Source organism: Quercus suber, unplaced genomic scaffold, assembly GCF_002906115.3.
Source record: "Quercus suber isolate HL8 unplaced genomic scaffold, Cork oak 2.0 scaffold_403, whole genome shotgun sequence".
In the NCBI taxonomy this organism is placed as follows: Eukaryota; Viridiplantae; Streptophyta; class Magnoliopsida; order Fagales; family Fagaceae; genus Quercus; species Quercus suber.
In genome coordinates, this window is record NW_027069854.1 from 270,247 (window position 1) to 287,479 (window position 17,233).

At 36.7% G+C, this 17,233-nt stretch overlaps 1 pseudogene; it reads right to left on the reverse strand.

Annotated features, from left to right (window-relative positions):
• Nucleotides 1-865: 865 nt before the first annotated feature.
• LOC136061021 (uncharacterized) lies at nucleotides 866-1,774 on the reverse strand (annotated as a pseudogene).
• Nucleotides 1,775-17,233: the final 15,459 nt, after the last annotated feature.

Sequence of the window (17,233 nt, forward strand, 5' to 3'; positions counted from 1 at the left end):
CGGTGATTTGTTTACGAATGGGGAAAACTTAATGGCAAAAACCCCACCGGGTGATTTTCAGGTCACCACTCCCGAAACTCCACTATTATCATAACAAGCGGTTACAAGTAAAGGAATCCAAGTACCTTAGCAACCTACAGTTGAACCCTTACCCCAATACCCAATTGGACTTGTTCTGTAGTGACAGTTTCCCCTTTTGATGCACGGCTCCCAAGTACGTGACTAACCAGATGCGCGGATCCCAGTACGCGACTTCAACACCAACTAGAAAGAGGGTTGGCTGCAAAGTTTTTCAGTTCATCCTACACGATGAAGATCAAGAACACAAAACCCAAAGGTGCACATACATAGCAACTTCTTCAGAAGAGATGAACAAGGGCAGAACTTTGTCTCCGGTTACAAATTGCTTGAACAGAGAGTGCTTAATACTTTTGCAAATTGTATATCTGTTGACGGCCCTTAGAACAATCCTTTTATATATCTAGGGTTAGGAGAAAAGAAGGCCCAAAAACATATTCATGAATCCCAAGAAAATTAGATCAGAAATTCTGATTTTTATAAACCTCAATAGATAGAAGCTATCAAGCAGGTGTCGAGCAAGTGTTGAGAACACGGGCTGGAACAGCTCACTTAAGCTCGATAGATGCAGCTATCGAGCCAGCTGTTGAGCTTTAATAAAATTGCACTTTTTACTTGTTTTCTTAAACAGACTTGAAGGCTTCAATACTTGATCTTGAAACACGGTTTCTTGAAGTATTTCAACATATCCTAAATCTACCTAATTACAAGTAAAGTGCGTTTTGTCAAAGGATTAGCCAATTACATAAAAGAGTGACATATGTCCTTAACATGAACCACATATGTCCTAACATAGAATCAAGGCTCCTCCGGAGAAGACCTTCTTCACCACATACGGACCCTCGTAGGTGGGGGAGAACTTTCCTTTATTATCAGGCATGGCTTGGTTGTGCTTTTTCAAGACTAGGTCGCCTTCTTCAAAGACTCTGGGTCTAACTTTCTTATTGAATGCTTGCTTGACGCGGCATTGGTACAACTGCCCATGGCACATTACAGTCATGCGCTTCTCATTTGTCAAGGTTAGTTGTCCATATCAGGAACATGCCCATTCAACTTCTAACGGCTCTATTTGTGATAAGATTTTGAGAGATGGGATCTCTACCTCTATAGGGAGGATGGCTTCCATGCTGTAGACCAAGGAATACGCGGTTGCACCGGTGGAAGTACAAACAAAAGTAAGATAGGCGCACAAGGCAAATGGCAAGAACTCATGCCAATCCTTATAGTTTTCAGTCATCTTCACTAAAATCTTCTTTATGTTCTTGTTGGCAGCTTTTACTGCGCCATTCATCTGAGGAGAGTAAGGAATCGAATTTCAATGTTCAATCTTGAACTGTTGGCAAAGTTGCTTGATCATTTTCCCATTCAGAATCTTTCCATTATCTATAATGAGCTCTACTTGTATGCCATAGCGGCAAATGATGTTCTGTTTCAAGAATCGAGCCACCACAGCTTGGGTGACACTTTTGTAGGAAGCGGCTTCCACCCATTTGGTGAAGTAATCGATGGCCACGAAGATATAATCATGTCCATTGGAGGCTTTCAGAATCACAGGTCTGATGACGTCTATTCCCCAAGCTGAAAAAGGCCATGGCACTACTAGAGAGTGCAGGAGATGAGGAGGAACATTCTTTCTATTCTGATAGACTTGGCAATGGTGGCATGTCTTAACATGCTTGATGCAGTCACTTTCCATGGTGAAAATGGCCAAATACCACCATTTTCAAAAATTTGTAGCAAAAAAGCACTGTTTCGGAACTAAATGGGAATCTACCATTTTTTATGTACTCGAGTTTAGTAAACTTGAGTTCTTAGTTTCATTCCACCATGGCGTTGCTGACCTGGAATTTGTGCAATAAAAAAAAATAACGTGGTACTCGAGCTTAGTAAACTCGAGTTCCTTGTAATATGGAACTCAAGCATACCAAGCTCGAGTTCTTTGTAAATAAAATGTTTGGTATTGTTTTTCTAAGGTACTCGAGCTTACCAAGCTTGATTTCTTACAAATTTTTTTTTTGGGATAATCAACAAATAAACATAAACATAAAAATAAGTAATATGGAACTCGAGTTCCTTATACTTTTTTTTTTGGATAATCGACAAATAAACATAAACATAAAAATAAGTAGCATAAAATTATTTCTAGCATTCTGCATAAAATTATTTTCTGTTCAGCATTATTTTAAAAATTGTTCACTATCTTTTCTGCATAAATTATTTTCTGTTCACTGTTTTCCCATAAAACACCTCCTGCAATTGTGTTCTCTAAATTTAAAAGCCAAATCTGTATGCTTTTAAAAGCCAAATGTGTATGCTTTTTCATGTTTAAATTTCACAATAATCGAATATGTTTTTCTGCATTCATAAAATCTATTTCTACACATCATGTTTACTATATATTCGAATCTGCTTACTGCATTCATAAAATTTTTTTTCTGCATTAACTAAAACGGTTCATTGTTTTCTCATAAAAATTGTTTACTGTTTTCTGCATAAACTATTTCTAGCATTCTGCATAAAATTATTTTCTGTTTAACATTATTTAAAAAATTGTTCACCCTCTTTTCTGCATAAATTATTTTCTATTTACCATTTAAAAAATTGTTCACTGCTTTCTCATAAAACACCTAATGAAATCGTGTTTTCTAAATTTAAAAGCCAAATCTGAATGCTTTTTCATGTTTGAATGTCACAATAATTGAATCTATTTTTCTGCATTGATAAAATCTGTTTCTACATTAATAAAATTTGCTCTCTGCACATCATGTTTATTGTATATTCAAATCTGCTTACTGCATTCATAAAATCTGTTTTCTGCATTAATTAAAACTATTCATTGTTTTCTCATAAAAATGTTCATTGTTTTCTGCATAAATTATTTCTAGGATTTTGCATAAAATTATTTTCTATTCAGCATTATTTAAAAAATTGTTCACTCTCTTTTCTGCATAAATTATTTTCTTTTCACTATTTAAAAAAATTGTTCACTGTTTTCTCATAAAACACCTAGTGAAATCGTGATTTCTAAATTTAAAAGTCAAATCTGAATGCTTTTTCATGTTTGAATTTTACAATAATCGAATCTATTTTTCTGCATTGATAAAATCTGTTTTTACATTAATAAAATTTGCTCTCTGCACATCATGTTTACTGTATATTTAAATCTGTTTACTGCATTCATAAAATCTATTTTCTGCATTAATTAAAACTATTCATTGTTTTCTCATAAAAATTGTTCACTGTTTTTTGCATAAACTATTTCTAGAATTTTGCATAAAATTATTTTCTGTCAGTATTATTTAAAAATTGTTCACTCTATTTTCTGCATAAATTATTCTCTGTTCACTATTTAAAAAATTGTTCACTGATTTCTCATAAAACATCTAATGAAATCGTGTTTTCAAAATTTAAATGCCAAATCTCTATGCTTTTTCGTGTTTGAATTTCACAATAATCGAATCTATTTTTCTGCATTGATAAAATCTATTTCTACATTAATAAAATTTGCTCAGAGTGAGAGATATTGTAATATATACATAGATAGAATCATGGCAAAATTTGTAAAGTTTTTGAATTCCAGTCACCCTGATCATCATGGCTACTCTTATACCACTGCTCAACAAGAGCACAAAGGTGTACAGAAAAAAGTTTGTTTTGTTATATATGCTTTAAATTTTAAAGATGATTTTCTTATAAAACATTGTAAAAGGACTTCACAAAACGACATTGACAAAAAGGATTTGGAATTACATCTTGTTAGCACTAGTGCATTTATTGAAGCATCTGGTTATCAACTCCCTGGCAAGGAGGTTGGAGATTCTAGCTCCACAAAGACAGAATCATAGTCTCCTAAAAGCTATCTTATGGGAACAAGCTTTTCAAAGCTCCACCCTAAGATTCAACAGAAAAACGAGACTTGCCATTAGAACCTTACCCCTAAAATCCAACAGAATATACTAACCCATAGAGCCATAACATGTTCTTATGATAGATGGATGTACCTTTTCAAAGTATTAGTCTCTACAACATTTATCATAACAAAAGACATTACAGACGACATATGGCTATCTCATAAAGCTACATGGAATGAAAGTTTTAGAGAAGTAGACAGAGTTTATGAAGGAACAGGAGACAGATACAATCCCTATTCGGGATTACTTATCAATACGGAGGAAAAAGATCCAGTAATTCGTGATACTTTATGGTTATCTGAAACACTAGAAGCAGGGTTTATCAGCAAATTAATCATAACTTCTAGAATTTAGATTAGTTTATTTCCCAAAGTCATCCAAGAAGTAGCCGCACAGATTGGAGGACTTAATTATATGAAGATCACTATTTGGAGTACTCTTTTAGCTTGGGACAGTAGTTATTATATGGAAGCTCAGCTGGCACACATTTTGGTTCTTATTCATGATTGGGGTTGTATCCCTGAATACAACTAGTATACAGGAGATACTTACTTACCACTTGATGATTCGGATGCTCTAGCTCAAGAATAGTCTAATTTCATGAGTAATAAGATTTATGAGATAGAAAGAATTAGACAGAGGCTTCTACTTATATAGTTACACTAACAGGATAGCCGTATATGGTCCAAGACCTTCAGCAAGGAGGCTAGAATGATGGTTAAGGATCCTAGAATGATGACGACACAGGATCGTGTTCCGATTTATCTTTCTATTTCATACTGCGTTCGATGTAGTAATTATGGAGTAATCCATAAGCATGAGCAGTATGAGAATAACTCCAATCCGCTAGATTATGATAACTACGCGGATACAGATTGAAAGACAGATAGATATGCCAAGATAGAATGCTCTCCCATAGTGATAGATCATTATTCACTGGCGACAGATCACTATTCACTGGCAACAAATCACTATTTCACTGGCGACAGATCACTATTCACCATCACTTGTGAATAGCTTCCAGACAAATCAAGACAGTCCAAACAGATACAAACAAATGTTCAAAAGTTACTACTGTTTATTAGCATGCGTAAAAAGAGATCTGATAGATTCCTGAGATCTGAAAGATTCCCAGACAGACACAAACAGACTACTACTCATCAGTACTAATTTCCATACCACCGACAGATTAACTTGAGTTAAATTTACCTACTCAGGTTACTTTACCGTGGTTTATTTCACCTATAAAAGAGACGGACTATGAAGATAGAAGACAAGTTTCTAAGTTTCTAAGATTCTAAGCTTTTAAGTTCCAATTTTTAGAAAGCCTTTTGTAATAGCCTTCCCTTTCCCTCAGAAAGACTTATGCACTCTCTCCCCCTCTTGTAATCTTGTAACCTTTCTCTTCAGACTGTTTTATTTTCAAACTTGTATCAAAGACAGCAGTTTGTTTTCAAGTTTATCAAAGACTAAAGTTTTTATTCAAGTAAGATTTTACTAGTTTCTGTTTTCACATTCCATACTCCATTTTAACCTTATTTTGAATATATCTATTTTGTTATTTACTTCTTTATTATCTATTTTATCATTGTTTATGCTTCCATATTACTGTTATGCTCTCTCTTGGGTAGTCATTGGTATTAGAGCATCCAGATCATAAAACACCTAATGAACAGTGAATAATTTATACAGAAAAAAACAATGAACATATTTTCAAATAATGCTGAGCAGAAAATAATTTTATGCAGAATGCTAAAAATAGTTTATGCAGAAAACAATGAACAATTTTTATGAGAGAACAGTGAACATGATGTAGCACCAACTGTGGCATGAGTAGTTTTTTAAAGACACGTCACTAGCCTACTACTGTAGCACCAATTGTAGTCATACGAACCACATGTGCCAACAGACGCTACTGTTTCACATATGCTACTCAACAGCTCGGTACATTTCACACATTGTCCAATCATATCATCCACATTCATGTGAATACTTAAATATATGAATAATCGTACCCTGGTGCCAGGGACATAGCACTGTGTTAATTAAATATGATGCTTTGTTCAAGAATGCTGCAATTACCACCCACATCCTCAAATCTCACTGTGACATTGGGAATATTTAAAATCCTGTTCATGTAGTGTTTTTCCAGCCTGTATTGACATGACAAGCCCTACTAACTGAAATTATAATGCTTGGAACATGAAATAAGGTTATAAATGCACCACAATAATGATCTTATTTCTACCCCCACTAACTTCGTAGATTGACTAAGCTATGAGTCACAATGCCTCAACATTAAATTGTACAATGCGAAATAAGTTTGGATCTACTTCAACAGATGGATTATCACAAGTTCCAGCAAATCAATAACTACAGACATACATAGACCACTATGGAGGGAAATGGGTTAGAAAGAAGAGAGATTTCCTTAATATGCCAATATACGCGTATGAGAGTCTTAGAAGCGTCGGGCACATCATGGTTCACAAACCTACAAAACTAAGTACAGATACCACGCAATAGAGTTCACCATAGCAAAACAACCATGGTCAACCCTATACGAGAAGAAGTGTGAGTTGGAGGTGTAATGTCGATGGCACAGATTACGAGTTCCTAAGGCACGATCCGCCGAGTTACCTAGAGATGAACCTACCAACATACTTGCTCATCTTGAACAAGAGAACAATCAAATGCAAAGGCGATTAGACCATTTTCATGCAATCCAAAAAGCTAGGAAGCATCTAAAGGGGAAAGCGCAAGAGCGAGCCATCAAGTCTATTAATGAAGTTACTACGTTAGATGATGAAAGAGATATTTTAGACTTCTCAGATTCAAGCAATGATGATTTCCAAAAATTTCTACCTACGAACATTAGACGTTGTTGTTAATGTCTACACGTTCTGTGCAATACAAAATGTTGTTGTTAATGTCTAACAATTGATGATTATGTACATTCAACTTTTGCAAATATAAAGATTAACTGTTCATTAGTTTTGGCTAAGTTTATATGAAATAACTTGCTCTTCCCTACTGTTCTTTAAATTGAATTTTCAAGATTTTGTACATTTGACGACTCCAAATTTAGAAACAAATTTGGACGATCTATACATCTAATGTAATTAATTTTCCATTGAGTTTACTCATTTTGGTATGTTTTTCAATTTTTATTTGAATTTTCACTATTTTACACACTCAACGAATTCGAATTTTTTAACAAATTCGTACTATCTGTACATCTAATATACACAATTTTTCCTTTAGTTTTCACAGTTTTGTACATTCAATGAATTCAAATTTTTAAACAAATTCATATGATCTGTACAACTAACGTACATACTTTTCCATTGAATTTTCATTATTTTGTACTTTCAACGAAATCAAATTTCTCAACAAGTCTAGACTATCTGTACATCTTATGTACACCTTCACGATTTGGTACGTTTATTGATTTTCCATCAATATTTCCCGAATTTCTACATTCAACTAATTCGAACTTTTTTACAAATTCGAATTATTTGAGGCATTTACCATTAGGTGATTTATATGAATCATTCATTTTCCCTTCATAGAGTTTGTCCATTATTCAAAAAAAAAAAAAAACCATTTTAGTGCAATAACCACGCCAATGCTAAAAACGGTTTATGTAGAAAACAGTAAACAATTTTTATGAAAAAATAGTGAACAGTTTTAATTTATACAAAAAACAGATTTTATGAATGCAGTAAGCAAATTCGAATATACAGTAAACATGATGTGTAGAGAGCAAATTTTATTAATGTAGAAACAAATTTAATCAATGCAGAAAAATAAATTCGATTATTATGAAATTCAAACACGAAAAAGCATTCATATTTGGAGTTTAAATTTAGAAAACACGATTTCATTAGGTGTTTTATGAGAAAACAGTGAACACTTTTTTAAATAATACTGAACAGAAAATAATTTTACGCAAAATCCTAGAAATAGTTTATGCAGAAAATAGTGAACAATTTTTATGAGAAAACAATGAATACTTTTAATTAATGTAGAAAACAGATTTTATGAATGTAGTGAGCAGATTTGAATATATAATAAACATGATGTGTAGAGAGCAAATTTTATTAATGTAGAAATAAATTTTATCAATGCAGAAAAATAGATTCGATTATTATGAAATTCAAACATGAAAAAGCATTCAGATTTGACTTTTAAATTTAGAAAACACGATTTTGGTGTTGTTGGGAAGCATTAGAAGAAGCCAGGCTTTGGTAGATGCAATCGGGCGTATTGCGGGATCCAGAAAGCTAGACAAGACACGGTTCCGAGAAGCCTTTTTGGAGTAGGAGCTTGAGGGCTTAGGTGCATTAGGTAGACTAGGCTTGAAGGGTCTTTTGCTATTCATGTATCTCAACTGATTGTCTAGTGGATTTGATTACCACTTGGAGGGTGACGGAGAGGTTTTTCGCCGAGTTCTTCGGTTTCCTCTTCAATAACACATCAGCGTGTTATCTTGTATTTGCATTTTTCTTCCCTACTCTTTTACCTTTCATTTTACTGTTGTGTTATAATGATTATGGGTTAGAGTAGCTTGTTTATTTATCCGCTCGCATTTACTCTATTCTGCACTTATTTTAAGTTAGAGTAAAATCAACAGAGCCGTAACTTTAATTTGGGGGTCTAAATAGCTCTTGTGTTTCCACACAGTTTTGAGCATTCAATCTCCTTCTACCAACTAAACCATGCTTGCCAAGGTTGCTAAAGCATCTATGAACTGGTTGTTTGCTCGGGAAAAATAAGCAGAAGTAATATTTCGGAACTTCAGGATTAGGCGCTTAACACACTTCTGATACGGGATCAACTTGGTGTCTTGGGCTTGCCATTTCCCCTCTATTCGAGAGATGATCAACAGGGAATCTCCAAAGACACTTAGAGCGTAAGCGCCAAACTCTAATGCAACTTGCAGGCCAACTATGCATGCTTCGTACTTTGTAATGTTGTTGGTGCAATCAAAATTCAGCTTGACTGAAACAGGGATTTGCTAACCCTTTGGGGATACTAGAACTGCTCCCCCTCCATTTATGGTTGTTAGGGACATATTTTATGTAATTGACTAATCTTTTGACAAAATGCACCTTACTTATAATTGGGTAGATCTAAGATGGGTTTATGACTTTAAGAAATATGTTGTTCAAGTCAAGTGTTAAAGCCATAAAGATCTAACCAAGAAACAAGTGAAGAAGGGCTATTCATTAAAGCTCGCACAATCTCGACAGAAAGACTTCTATTGAGATTTAAAGTTGAAGCTCGACACAAGCTGTTTCTGTCAAGACTTACAAAATCAGAATTTCTAGATCTAATTTTCAACCCATGCTTGTATATTTGTATAGGGTTTCTTTTCTCACAACCCTAGACATATATAAGGATTATTTCAAAGGCCGTCATAAGTGGATGTAAAGAGAATACATGCAAAAAGTGCCCTAGTTCATTATTCTCTCTGAAGAAGCTACTATGTCTTTACGCCAAGGGTTTTGCGACCAAGGAGCTTCCTAATCTTCATTGTTGATGAAATGAAGAACTTTGTAGCCAACATCTTCTTCAAGTTGATGGAGTTAGTCACATACTAGGATCCGTGCATCATTGGTTAGTCACGTACTGGGATTTGTGCATTTAACGGAAAGATTGCCGCTACAATACAAGTCCAATTGGGTATTGAGGTAAGGGTTGAACTGTAGATTGGTATTTTGGGATAGGCTAAAGGGTTTGGTAAGATTCCTTATACTTGTAACCACTTGTGATTGATAATAGTGGATTTTTGAAAGTGGTGACCTTAAAATCACTCGGTGGAGTTTTGTCTTAGTGGTTTTCTCCATTCATAAAAAAATCATCTGTGTCAAATTTATTTTCTGCTACATTTAGATAATTTAGTGATTTGTTTGTGCTGCCATGCTATTGCATGAAATTTGATCTAATTAATTAACTTGGGTAATTAATTAATTGCAATGGGTCAATTCATTTTAACCTAACACTGGTGCTATTGGCAGCCCCTTCGAAATAAAGCTTCCAACGCCATGGTTTTGCATTGCTTGGTTCAGGCTCTATTGCCAAAACATCCCCATTTGGGAAGAGGGATTCTGGGAAATCTGGATCATTCAACGACTGGTCCGCTAGGTAATCGGCTATGGCCTGAACTTTGATGGCCTTTCATATCACAAACACGATAATCAAATTTAGAGAGCAACATCTGCCATTAGGAGATCTTCCCTGTGAGGGCAGGCTTTTCAAAGATGTACTTGATAGGGTCCATGCGAGAAATCAACCGCATGGTGAAGTAGAGCATGTATTGCAGCAACTTGCGTAAGGCCCACACTAGGGTGCAGCACGTCTTCTCAATGGCGATGTAGTTGATCTCACAACTGGTGAACTTCTTACTTAGGTAGTAAATCGCCTTCTCTTTTTGATCGGGTTCATTTAGCTAACCTAACATGCAACCCATGGATGCTTCTTGCACTGCTAGGTAGAGAATCAATGGATGTCCTGGTGTCGGGGGAACCAGAATAGGAGGGTTCAACAAATACTACTTAATCTTATCAAAAGCCACTTGACATTCATCTATCCATTATATCTTCGTATCCTTCTTCAAGAGCTTCAACAAGGGATCGCACGTGGCGGTCAACTGTGCTATGAAGCATGCTATGTAATTGATCCTTCCTAAGAAGCTTCGAACTTGTTTCTCGATTTTCGGTATAGGCATGTCCCTGATGGCCTGGACTTTTGCTGGTTCCACTTCTATTCCTCTTCGGCTGACTATAAAGCTGAGCAATTTCCCTAAATTAGTTCCGAAGATGCACTTGTTATGGTTAAGCCTCATCCTGTACTTGACAAGGTGCTTGAATAGCTTTCTCAAATCTATCGAATGATCTCTAGGAGTGCGTGACTTGGCGATCATATCATCCACATAGACTTCAATCTCCTTATATATCATATCATGGAATAGGGTTACCATGGCTCACTAGTAAGTCGCCTCAGCATTCTTCAAGTTGAATGACATGACATTGTAGGCATAAGTTCCCCAATGAGTGGTGAACACTGTTTTGTCTTTGTCTTCTGCAGCCATCTTGATCTGATTATAACTTGAGAATCCATCCATTAACGAGAAGAACATGTTGGTCGTGGTGTTATCAATCAAGGTATCGATATGTGGCAAGGGAAAATTATCCTACGGGCTAGCCCAATTCAAATCTCTATAATTGACACACATGCATACTTTCCCATCTTTCTTTGGCACGGGACAATGCTTGCGGCCCAATCTAAGTAGGTTACGACGGTAAGAAAACTGACTTTCAATTGTTTTTCCACTTCTTCTTTGATCTTCAGGATAATCTTTGATTTCATCCTTCGGTAGGCTTGCCGCACTAAAGGGCATTTGAATTTAACTAGAATCCTATGGACAAAGATCTTGATATCCAATCCTGGCATATCTTGATAATACCAAGTAAAGATTTCCTTGAATTCCTTCAACAGAACTATGAGCTCATCTTTCATGTCTTTAGGAAAGTTTACCCCAATCCTGACGGGTTTTTCTGTTTCGCCTCCTTTGGTTAGGTTTATCACCTCTGTCTCTTCTACATTAGGCTTGGACCTTTTGCTCTCTCTATTCAGAGCTTCCAGGATGTCTCGACATACGTTCGGGATCTCCTCCATTCCTTCAACATCATGATCCAACTCTGTTGTCTCATTCACATCATCTACACTTTCGTTATGGCAAAGGGACGATGTATCCACTTGGGAATCAAAACAGATCTTATAGAGTGAAACATATACAGTGAAACATAAGACAATTTGCAGACATATATTCATAGGAAAGCAAGTAAAGATAGATGTAAGAATTTTCTGACTAATATGTTGAATATTTCCTTAATGGATTATGGGTAGGGGGAAAACAAAGCTCATGCCTGATAATGATAAAAGGGAAATGTTCTCTTTTTTTGTTGGTTCTGGAAAAACAAACTAGGGAAATGAACAGGGAATACAAATAAAGCAGGAAATAACATAAGCATGCAAAACAAACTATACATTCTATTCCATCCTTCTCGAGTGATCAGGAGACCTAATCACTTGATGATGGAATACTTCTTACTTAGTCAATGCAACAACAAAGCAAGGTTCAATGGTCCAAAGGCCTGCCGTCATGCCTGGCATCCCTGGTCGGATAGTAGAAGTCGGATTATCTTCAGGAGATATGGTAGCGTTCACGGAGAACTCTTCGGGACAGAGCCAAATAATGCAAGTCGGATCATGCTCTTCATCTTCCAATTCCTTGAAAGGTTCTGGCATAATGACCTCAGCCGAAACCGAAAAAGTGGTTTTGATATGGGGAATAGACATCCCTGAAATGTCATACTTCCTCTTCTTGCCTCTGGAAGCTTGAAAAAGTTCTTCATGAGTGGGTTTGCACCCCAAATTGAATCTTCCTTTATTATCTAAGAGTTTAATGAGAGTAGGGTCCCATGTCCTACAGCTCTGAGGCCTTGGCCTAATTTGTAGCCAAACTTGAGAATTTCCGTCACGACCATTAGAATTACTACAGGTCAGCTAGACTTAGGCTCTAAGGCATTGTGAATCATGGAAACTAGCTCGAAGCTATGGAAAGATGATTCAAAAAAGGTGTTAGCATCGATGTTGGGGATAGATGTCTCCTGGAAAATAGTCATGGGCTCTTCAACCATAATGGTGATCAATTGACTCTCGAAGATGAACTTGAGTCTCCTATGGAAGGTAGACGCGACCACACCTACTATATGCAACCAAGGTCTCCCTAAAAGCATGTTGTATGGAGAGTCAAGCATAATCACTTGGAAGTCGACCATGAGGATCTCGGGCCGATCTCAATCCTTAGCTTGATCTCACCTTGCGTTTCTTGACACGTGCCATCAAAGGCTCTGATGATCATAGTGCTAGGCTTAATAAGAGATGTATCCACCTTCAGGCAATCCATTCAAGGCTAATCCATTATCGATTAATACCCTTGCGATAATCATGTCTTCACACTTGACTACGATATGCATGGCCAAGGTATGATCCCTGCCTTCTAAAGGCAACTCATCGTCTGAAAATGAGACTTGGTTAGTGGCCAACACTAATGATACCATACCCTCGAAGGATGATTCTGTAATACTGGTAGGAACATGCATTTCCTTCAGCACCTTCAATAGAGCTTCACGATGGACCTTGGAAGATAGCAATAGTGCTAAAATAGAAATCTGAGCTGGAGATTTGTTCAACTACTGAATCACATTATAATCAGCCTTTTAAATGGTTTTCAAGAATTCCTCGGCTTCTTCAGTGGTGACCCTATTCCTGACTAGCTCAACTGTGCTCTTGCCAATCTCTTTCCTTCTCTTTTCTAGTTCCTCAGGAGTATAACATCAACCACTCCTAATGAGTCTAGCTAGGCCAGAAACGACATTAGAGCAAACCTCTTCCTTCCCAGTTTAGGTGGAAATCAAAGTCACATTGTACTTCCATGGAACACGATGGCTATCTTGGTTAGGGAAGGGCTTCAGCATACAGATGACCACACTTTTTTAAGTTTGTAAATTTGGTGCCAGGAAGAACATCTTTGAACTAATGATGACTGGGCTAGGTAAAGCTACTTCTAAAGCTTTTGGGCCAAGAGCCCCAGAGATTCCTTGGATAGGCTTTGGCAGAATTAGAGGATCAAAACCTCAAATAGCAAGGATGACATGGGTTCCCTTCTAGATAAATCCTGGAGATGGTTCTGTGATTACAGGTAGTGCCAAGACTAGAGGAGTAAAGCCTTCAACGGCTGGCATGGCTTGTCCTTTCTTTAGAGCTAGCGCCTCTAAATCCATAGGTGATTCTGTAATCTCTTCAACAACAACTGAAGTCGGAGCAGCTAGAGGAATCTTGCACAAGCGCTCTTGCAAGTATTCATCCTAATCCTTCCTTGGTCTTATTGATATAGCACCGTAGCTAGCTCCCGCTTAGGTATTTGAAAGGTATAGGTGTTGGAAAATCTGATTTTGTATCTCATACAAAACACACAGTGGAAGCAACAACCGTGGATTTACTTCAATCATGAAAGATAACATGTAACCATAAATTCTAGAATAAAGAATAGAAAGCGTACCTTAATGCAATGAATTTCAAAACATGACTTGAGAATACCTTCAATCTTCATCTCAATTCCACATGGTGCCCAAGATGTGTGGTCTCTCAATCAGTCTTTTGTACATAGACACTCAAAGAAAAAATCCTTCTTCTTCTCCTTATGGAGAAAAACTAATTTCTTTTCTTTTTATCATACGTACGTACAAACTATTCTCATAGTTTTCATTATTTAATAACTCTTATTAAATAATAACTGATTATCTAATTGGGTTAGTCTTTTGGGCCTACCCAATTGGGCTTTAGTTTGTGACTTGAGATGGGAACAAATGGAACAAATAAGACTCTAGCTCCAATGGGCCTTGGGCTTTCTGTCAACTCTTGACAAGTCCAAAATTACCATTAATTATATTCAATATCACTATAAGAATATAATTGCACTCTAGGTCTTATTAATAAATTATATCCCAAGGCTTTATTATACATGCAACCGCTTCATTAAAATATTCGTAGCAATACAAAGTCATAAATATTGATTGTCACTTTAAAGATTACTAAATCTTAATCCTTGAGTACCCGATTTAATCCTTTATGCTATTCATCATATATTTATGAAATCCAATTCCATAAATATATACTTTAGTAACCCCTTGCTAAAGTGGTTTGGCCCAACACTCTGAATAACTAAACTCATTAAACTTATCTTAAGAGAATATTTTATATCTCCATTAAGAGATTATGAATTCCATCTTGAGAATATATGTTCCATCAACATTAAATGTGGCTGCCCAACATACTGAGGTTTTGACCGTTCCCTTAAATCTCACTCCTGATATATCAAAGCAACCTACACCTCATGATTAGATTCATTATTCTCTCAGAATTTAGAGTTGATGTAAATAGAAGTCGTGAGATTTATTATTCATTTGACAGTCGTTAGGAGAATAATAAATCTTAGAGCGGTCCAATTTAATATGTTTTAACTCTTAAAACATATCAACATACCTGATGGAAATTTAGACCCCTTAAACACACAGATTGCGTAGCCTAGATTAATTAGCCAAGTTGTTACTTAGTCAAATTAAGCAATTCTAGGTTAAAACAATCAAACAATCATATCAAGAATAATAATGCAGCGGAAAATAAATAACACAAGATATGATCACCCAGGAAACCACACGGTAAAAACCTGGGGAGGATTTGACCCACCGATCCTCAAGGCTAACCTGAATTCACTATGAAAGAATTGAAGTTCGTACAAAAGGACTACAAGCTCCCCGCTCGACTTCCTAATGCTACCCACCAGTAGAACTTCCTGACACGACCACGCGCAGGCTCCGAATCCACGGACTACTTCTTTCTTGAATTCTTCAATCAGCTACAAGCTCCCCGCTTGCTTTTCTTTTAAGTTCCAATGGTTGCAACAGTAATGATCTTCAAGATGTTGAAATCATCTCCACCATGAAAACCCTAAGTTTTGTGTAAAGGAAAGCTCCTCAAAGATCTCACACGAGATTCACACAAAACAGCAATGTATGAGCAACAATACAATATGGACAACCTTCAAAAACGTGGCTAGGGTTTTATTTATATACCTAGGGTAAAAACATAAAACCCTAAACGTTTAATGAAGTAGGGCTGAGTTGGAAATTCTGCAGAAAATTCAACCTGTGCGATTTTCGATCGATCGAGTCTATTCTTCGATCGATCGAGCCAGGCCGAGAGTCCCAAGTACTTCTGCAGCCACTCGATTCCAACTTTACAATATTAAACCAACTTTGAGCAAGTCTAAATAAGACTAAATACAATGTTTTGATCATGGTTTGCCAACATTACAAATTAGAGTTCTAAATACATAAAATCCTAAGACCTTAGAACCTAACAAACTCCCCCTTTGGCAATCCGTGACAAAACCCTAATTAACAGCTCAAAGTTTTACAAATAAAAAGCCCTTTACAAAGATAATGCTCATAAAATTCAATTCAGCCTAACTACTATCCATAGTTGCAAGTGTAGACAGCAGCTTAGTTGAATCAACCTGTATAATCCTGAAATACTCAACAAACGCATAAACGCATGTGTGACAGTAAAGAGTAAAACAACAGGTATAACATTCTTGTAAGATCCACACAACACAAAATAAAGACATATAAAAATGAACAAGTCATAAATATAAATCAATACGCAGTGAATCATAAAGCAACAAGAATCAATAAAAAATATCATGTATATCAATCAATGTTACTCCCCCTAACATGAATATCCCCAAAAAAGTTATACAAAGTGAAGCACATAGATACAATCTAAAACTCCACAACCTCCTCTAAAACAAAAAAAATCTCCCCCTAACAACAAAAACTCTACTACAAGTCAAAACTCCACTCCCCCTTTTTGTGACGGAATGCCAAAGGGCAATCACAAGTCGCCATCAAAAGGAGGTGGTGAGGGTGAATGAAGACGCGCAAGATCAGCTCGGAGAGCACGCATCTCATCCAGCAAGTCCACCAAAATCTGACCATGAGCCTGCTGAACAGTCATGACAGTCTCCAAAGTACGACGAACATCAAAGTCGGCCGAAGGAGGTGGAGGAACATCAGCAGCAGCATCATCATCACCAACAGGAATAGGAATATCCTCACCAGCCATACCTGCAGAAGAAGAAGGAGGAGGTGCACTACTAGAGGGCTCAGATCTAGGGTGTTTAGAACCAGCTCGAAGATGAGCGGCCCTCTGTCTAAGAAAAGACGCACCTAAAGGTCCTATCACATGGACGGGCTCAGAGGAAGGAAAGTCATCAAGACCAAGAAAGAGAAGAATCCTATGAATGAAAATAGGATGAACAAGAGCATGAGCAGTAGATGAACTCCTATAAACTTCATTCAAAGAACGAAGAAAAAGATGGGGAAAACTAATAGGAGCATCAGTAACAAGAGCGTACAGAAAAACACACCTCTCAAGAGGAATGGTGTGAACATGGGAAATAGGCCAGATCGAATGACAAGCTATCCGAAAGAACAGATAGTGCAACCCAGAGAGCTCAGCAGAAGTGATCCGAGGATCAGAACCCCACTGGACAGTAGTACCAGTGACGTATGACAAAACATCGCTAATCTCGGGAGACTCATCATAAGGAT